The 8,143-nt window shown below is 46.4% G+C and overlaps 1 long non-coding RNA gene across 1 annotated transcript in view; it reads left to right on the plus strand.

Annotated features, from left to right (window-relative positions):
• The first annotated feature begins 7,400 nt into the window (after positions 1-7,400).
• Positions 7,401-8,143, plus strand: part of LOC135823025 (uncharacterized) — a 75,027-nt gene continuing 74,284 nt past the window's right edge. The window contains exon 1 of the long non-coding RNA XR_010554591.1: positions 7,401-7,948. This is a non-coding gene — a long non-coding RNA (uncharacterized LOC135823025). The remainder of the gene's footprint in view (positions 7,949-8,143) is intronic.

Genomic DNA, 8,143 nt, shown 5'->3' on the forward strand with positions numbered 1-8,143 from the left:
CACTATCATTCACCACTAAAACGGGACGCAGTGACCCGTAGATGGACCGCCTCACTACATTGAACAGGGACGAGCAAAACAATCCACACGACTCTATTTGGTGTGCTTTACCAAACCCCGGGTGTTAGGGGAACGCCATGAGGACAGGTACGAACACGAGTTCGAGCACCATCAGATTGTCACCATGTTAGTGGGCTAGCCCGGCCGTTGTCTATGTGACCGAGCAAGGTGTAATGGGAAGTACCTACAATCCGCGAACTTCTATAGCACTGCCGCGATCCGTTTAGTAACTGTTGTAAATGTGCAGGCAATGCTCTCCTAGATCCTCACATGTTAGCAAACTGATTATGTACTGTTCTGTAACAACAATCTGCGAACTTCTAGCACAGCCGCAAAGCGTGTAGTTGTGCTGGCAAAGCCATCCTAGATCCTCACATGTTAGCAAACTGATTATCGTTCTGTAATGTGCTGCTCCGGTGGACACGTCCAACGAAGGACAGGTTTCTGGCTAGTAGTAGTACAATACTTGTTGTAGTTGTAGTCTACGAAGAGCTGTACAACTGACTGTAGCCTAGTGTAGACCGTGTAGGGTAAGCCAATGGTCAGCCCCATTGCTAGTACTAGTAGTAGATCTACTGCGTCTGTGCTTGACAATGCACTTCATCGACAGGTGAATCATCGGCTTGGCGACGAAGTAGATGCGGCAGATATTGCATGGAGGTGACCATCGGCTAGGCGACCAAGTACTCAGTACATTGTAGATGTAGATACTATGTAGATAGGGTAAAGAGATTAGGACGACACTTGCTTGATTCTGTGCATTGAGAGGCGGTCTCAGCAGTGTTCACTTCTGGTGGACAGGTGACCCTGCAGAGATAACAGCTATCTCTACTGTAGATCTACTAGGGACAGTAGGGTACTGAGAGTCATTATGGCCCAGCTCAGTGCCAGTGGCTCTAGCACATGGACGCACAGTTATTATGAGAGCAATAATTGAATTAGCGCTCAGCCAGGGAACAAAAGGCCAACTGCTCCTCGCCTGGCCGACCCTTGTGCACGACTCAATGACTTTACTTCTCAGGCTCGTTTCGAATTTCATGCAAAAAAGGAAACCCTTCAGCTCGCTAAACCTCACAGTCACACATGCCCTGCAGTGCTGAATGGGATTATGTACGGTACTCGTGCCCGGCCGAGGATTGTTCTTTGCAGCTGAGTGGTTTTGTAAATGGCGCCCTACACATATGTACACAATCATACATGTATGTAGGGCCTAGGGCCAGTAAGGGGTCCCTGGTTTTGTACTAGTACTTGGTTTGTCTACATTATACACCCACTCGATCGTCTGTGAATTTGTGATGTGCTGCATCCCACATACATTTGTACACATCCAGTTAGTTCAGTACAGTGTCCAGTATGGCATGTACAAAATAATGCACATCCCTGAAGATAAGCTGTGATGTTGATATTGCTATGCCTACCCTCGTTCTGTGTATAGTACAGCATCCTGATGGTTGAATGCCGTAACGTTTGTTCTATTTCGAGCCAAAATAGAATAGAACGCAATGAAGAACTAATTCTATGGCCAGTATGGGTCTACAAACTGTACATGTATGTCAAACATCACGAGCCATGCTAAATTTGGCGTAGCCGTTCCCCATAACCACATCACCTAGCCTGTCGCCATATCACTAGTGCACTGTGTCGCTATTACCGCAATGCACTTGTAGTTGTAGTTGAACTTGTACCCAAACTGGCTCGCCATAAAGGCATAATGCAGTCATGTTTGCATAGCTGAAATCTACATATACATGTACATGTAGGTAAGGTTAGCTGGAGCCTTCAAAGTAGGTTAAATTCGGCATGTAATGCAATCGAAAGAGTGCTGTCTATCCAACACCATGTAACGCAGTACTTAGAACCGATAGTGATAGGATCCACCGGTATTCACCCTCCATATCGTATCATACACTTCCCATTGCCAGCGCAATCGGAACCCTTTCTGGCAGTTTGTTCTATTCGGTTCTGGTGCTAACTTGGTGATACGTCGCGCCTGGCGTCCTGGCCTTATTTGGCGCTGCTTCGCAAGTGCTAAGAGGATAGAAATAGGCCATGTAATTGTAAATGTATTCGGCGTGTGATTTCGAGAATTTGGCGCTGCTTCGCAAGTGCTAAGAGGATAGAAATAGGCCATGTAATTGTAAATGTATTCGGCGTGTGATTTCGAGAATTCCGCGTGGGTTTAACTACGGTACACTCCAGACGCAGTATTCATTTCTGCTGCAGCAAATCTCGCCCTGGGTTTGTCCACCCACAATCAGTACTGATTCTAGTGTTTCGTACTTTCGTCTAACCAGACCAACCAGAGAGCCAAGACTTTATTTTTAACTGTTGAGTGTTGTACTACGATAATACAAAGAACCTAGGACACATGCAATCTACAACTTACAAGATATATACATGTACATACGGGCTTGATGATATGACTGATTGTGAGTTCCCGAAGTAAACTCCAAGCACTTGTACCATGCTACATCCTACTATACCATACCATACCATAGAACTAAACCACTGGTGATAAAAGACCATCAGTATTCTGTGTTATGCGACCGGTCAGCTCAGGACCCAGACCATGTAACGTAACCGTTACATGTAAAATGTACAGTGTAGGTACGTGGAGTGCAACCTGCATTGAGCGAACACCTGACTATTGAGACAACAAGTCTGTGCACCATAGCGTGTAGGCTAGAGGCCGTTGAGGGTGGAGGGTAGCCCTAAATTGCAGGATAACGCTGGCATAAACAACTAGACAGAATTTGGTGCTTTTTCTGGTATGTTTCATGCATGTTTGGTACAATGTACATGTACATGTATATGGAATGTATATGGAACTGGAATTGCCCGCCATAAGGTTTGTATGGTTCTGCCAATTTCCTTGCTTTTCGAGCAGAATCTGCCACCTTTTCGAGCAGAATTTGCCAAGTATACGAGCATTATCCAACAAGGGCTACATTGTTGTAGTTATCGGGGCAAAGATAGCTATCCCTGTGCCCAATGATTATCCCGCACAAGCACGGAATACTCTGGGAACGCACGAAACGTGGAGTTTCCAAAACAAAGGTCACGTGACATTTACGTACATGTACATGTACATGATGTGTAGATGTATACCGCTAATGTAGTGCATACATGCCATGTACATGTATGAGCTGCTATCGAATGGCCAGCCCATCTAATCGATCTGCTTTTGTAGATGATGCTTCTCAATCTTGAACCGTTCGCATTACAGTGTATGTGTCACAACGTCATAGATGCTTGCAGATGGCAATGGTGGGATGTTATTAGGACCAAGTATACAAGAGAGATTGGCAGCTGTGTCGCAACTCTGAGTTTCCAAGCAGACCCCACTTGTAGACACAACTAGTACACGTAAACCAGCGAAGATCTTGCGTCATAAAACGACGGTGCTTTGTGGTGTAGTCCACTTCATACGTCATTTCTGCGGGGAACCATGAACGATTGGACGTGTACATTTAAAAAAATTAATGTTTGTTGTCACATTTCGGACAGGACACTGTGACATGATGCGTGTGTATGACGGTCATGTACATGTACATGTACATGACCGTCATACACACGTACATGTACATGTACATGATGTACATGTACATGAACATGTACTATGCACAAAACAGATTGCGGTTGACTTGCGAAAGTGCTCAGCCCACGAAGAGGAGCCTGCGACACAGGTCCACAACAATACAAAGTTCCCCACCACTGTGATCGACCTACATGTCACTAACGTGTGTACCATGTACTGTACAGACATGCACATGTGTGTGTACGCGTAGAGCGAATTAGAATTAACTTTTTACAGAATCGACACTGAAATAGATTTGGGACGTGGAGAGCCTGGACTGGCTGGAGTTTGGATGCTTCTCATGTTGAGCCACTCGAGGCCGAACAACTGTACTGTCACTGCTGTTGGCAGTTTCGATGGCTGTCAGTAAATCAATAATTATTGATATACAGCAGTCGTAGTGTTAGCACCGGCCGGGCCTGCCAATGTCAGTACGCAGAGCGTTCCTATCCCACAACCCCATGCCACCCACAAGCCAGAGCATGCAGCTCAATCTTCGACTAGTCGACTCTACACTGCACATGTAGCACTGTCAGCTCAACATGCCACCGCTTTCAGTATCACACTGTGATGCACTGCGGTCCAATGCAGAAAAAGAACCCTCACATCCAACAGGAATCTGGAATATTCGCCAAGTGCTACACCTCACATGATGAAACTTAGCCAGGCAAGTCCAACAGAAAGATCCTAATTGATCTAACCTTTCAAGACTGATGAGATGTTGGCTCGGCTAGTGGCTCCGCTGACAATCTAGTGTTTCCACAAAGTGAACTTCAATCTGCTCATGTTCCAGACTAACGTAGCCACTCAACAATTGCCACCGACGAGAAGCGGGAATAAGTACTTCGAAGTAGAAAGATGACAATCTCAACTTGCAAATCGTTTGTAGCAGTCTCCGTACCATTTTCTTTCAGTATTCCTTTCGAGCTGGGTATGTGAACATAGTCAAACAAATAAGTGAGATGAGGCTTACCGGTAGGGTCCGGCGGATTCTGTCGGCAGAAAAATTGGCAGAATTCGGTACTTTTTCTGGTAAGCTTCATGCATGTTTGGTATGTGGATAAAGAAATGGAGCAGAATTCGAGGAATTGCCCGCCATAAGGTTTGTATAGTTCTGCCACTTTCACTGCTTTTCGAGCAGAATCTGCCACCTTTTCGAGCATAATCCGCCGGTCCCTAGGCTTACGTAACATTGGAATGTACATGTATATGTACCTTTTGTTTCTGACGGCTCATATACACTGCAATTCTACATGTAAGCCATGCCACGCACAACCCTACCAAAACATAGTGAAGGAAGAGGAGCAGGAATGGTTTTGTCTCATTATGGGTGCGATTTGTTCGGACAGGACATGTTCATTACAGTCACGCGGCCTTTGCAATTTTTGTGCATACACGGACGTGGATATGAAAGCAGCGCATTCTCTTAATTCAACGTTACTGGTCCGATTTCACCATGCCACAATTCTACAGTACACTGCATGCACATGTACATGTATGACGTACATGTAGTTCGTACTAAATGTATCGACCATTCTGGTGCATGATATACAACATGTATTACCTTTAATTAATGCGGGCCATGACATGGATTTTGTGCACGTGTGTAATACATGTATACTCAGTAAATGCTTACATGCACATGAAGACGTACAGGGATGTTGTGGGACTATGCGGAAGTACCTATACATGTACACGTACGACGTTATGGATCGCTTTCCATTATAGGTCACACTCGATTTCATCCAATATTGCTCAACAATGAACATCCATTATCGCCGTCATGAGACGCCATCAACTACCACCGCACGCAGCCTTACACGCACACGCTCGTGTTGGGGCTATCGCGCTGCGGTAAGCCGTAGGATGCCTTCGAAAAGGATTGGTGTATTACACGATGCAGCCAACAACATTTGGCATGGATCATTAAGCATATCCGCCAGGGGATTGTGGTGCTACTAAACGTTAAAGCGTGTATTCAGACCTTCAGGGTTCCGTACAGGCTTTGTGTGAACGTGGTACACGCCACCGAACAACATAATCGCGTGATGAAGGTGCTCGTTCGTGATCCAAAGCGAAACGCGCGGTCGCATTCTTCCCATCAGGCAATCGTGACAGGAACTCAGAAATCCCCTTGCACCATGCACGGCCAAGCCACGCTTAGAGTTAGGCCCTATGCTCCGAAGCCTTGCAAACGCGACGGTCTCGTCTCTCAGATCTGCCATGGCACCTTGAGGGTATTACCACTAGCCGTTACGCATCCGCCGCCTTCCGATACTGCTTCCCTGGCTAGTGAGTTCTGAGCGGCAGGAAGTACTCACCATGTAACTACACACTGATGCCATGTACATGTGTAGAAAGCGAGATCTGATTCGTTGTCTCTCTCCACTCTCCAGCTCGGTGCGCTGCCACTGTGCTAGCGATGTGAATGCAAGGGTCAAACTGGCGACAGTGGAACGGAATGCATCGGGTACCTGTTTACGCTTTGCGAACCGGCCCTAGTGGCTTTTGTGGCTGAGCGTCAAGGCATCATGCTTCAGTGATGCCTTCTTCAGTCGTCCTCCTTTCGGGCCCTGGAAGTGGACCAATCGCCAGCTCATCATAATTAGTACACGTGTACGTGTGCGCGTGCGTGCTCCGCGCGCGTGCGTGTGTGTGTGTTTGTGAGTGAGCGCGCAAGTGTGTGTTTCTGCGATGGCTTCAGACACTCCGAGCACAATCATGTTTGCCGCTTCCCCAATCCACTGCATTTCACCAGGAGACATTGGCGATATTGCATTGGTGCGCCTCTCCTAGAACACCGCTGAATGGTGGCGTCAAACCATGATCTAGCTTGCGGCTTGGATTGATGCGGTAACATCAAGTACACGATTATAGTTAATGTTACTTTGTTCACTACGCGTAACCTCTTTGCGCGTTGAACGCGTCATCGTTGCATGCTTCGCCCAAGTAACGTTAGTTTCAAAGCAACTGATTTCGACTAATATTCGAATTTCATGTCGTCGACCCACATCCCACTGTTTGGATAACGGTTAGCCCACGGTACCTACGATACGCGTCACGCTTTTCGTCTTGCGAAACCGATAGCATAGTCCATATCCATACCTTTACGCAATGCGTGTCGGTCTCTTGTTATAATAACTCTCACACTATAGCAGAAGCCGCGCGGAATTTGGGTAGCCTTTTTGCTTTGGTTTACACTTTACGGTTTCACGCGATTGGTTTTGTGAATAAACCCATTCTCACCAGTAGTAGCGTCGATCACACACGCCCCGGGAAATCATGTTTGCATTTCGTTGTCAGTGTTACAACTACACTTTCTCCGCCATTAGGTTAGTGAGACACCAGGAGAAATGTTTCCACGGTGACTGTGCTAAGTGCCAACTACAAGGGTGAAACCACTTAGCATTTCTAGTACGACATCACTAGTGCCTGGACAAATACATCCTCACCTAATCAGTTTGTGCTTGCCCTGCGGTGCAGAATGCACCTAAATAGCCTTTCACGGCGTCTATTTTCGACCGAAGAGTGCGATTCCAGGTACATGTCAAGTCCTTGGCCTTGCATGGTGCTGTTCTCTTCTTTTCTCCTTTTTGTTGAAACCCATCAACGCTATTCTAACGTTTTAAAATAATACTTGATTCCTGCCCAGTGAGCCTCGGACGTAAGTGGCAATTAGGCTATAGATCTATGCTAGTTCGACTTGGTTTAGTAGTTATCGCGGATTCACGGAAAAGATGCAGGGCAGAGAAGCTGAAATAAGGAAACGCGTTGTCTAATCTGAATGATCTGGCTGTTTTCCGCTTGCGTCTTTCCAGAGATCTCCTATCACTTTTGTAGTATGCAATGTACTTGTATAAATACGTTTTCTTTTTCTATGGGCGATGGGTGCTGGACTGGAGCCTGCATGCGGAAGCGTTCCAAGCGGGCGACCTCAATGAATATTCTATCTCGCCGAGGGCTCCAGCTCCACTAACTACTGATGGCATCAACCTGATTCAATGTTCATTGCGGCAAATGTATTTCGCCAACGGCATCGTCAAGCACAGCTACTTCTGTTGACGACTACAAACGACTCGTACATTGTGCGTCAGTGTAGCTGCGAGTACTGTCTCTGATAGGGGCTACAAAGCTCATCGCAATGATTTCCTTTATTGGTTGATGAATCCCCAAAGGCTTTTCACCTATTGAGGGGTTCAAAAAAAATCACGGTTCGCGTGAGACTCGGCCAAAGGCCCAGTTTTCCGCATCCGCAGGAACGCCACCACCCTCTTGGATCACGGCGCAGATGCAGCTCCTAAGCGGTGGGAGGTGAGCAGTGAATGGGATTTCGGTCTTTGACGACTTTGTGGAGGGGTTCAAATACGTTTTTTAATTGGGAATCAAAAGCTAAGCAAAGAAGTGGATACAGAAACCGTGTAATTATGGCCCTGTTGATATACATGCACATGTACATGTACATGTAGGTTCAGTAGTTCAAGGCTCCAAGCAATGTGATAATTATAC

The sequence above is a fragment of the Sycon ciliatum genome, chromosome 8, assembly GCF_964019385.1.
Source record: "Sycon ciliatum chromosome 8, ocSycCili1.1, whole genome shotgun sequence".
In the NCBI taxonomy this organism is placed as follows: Eukaryota; Metazoa; Porifera; class Calcarea; order Leucosolenida; family Sycettidae; genus Sycon; species Sycon ciliatum.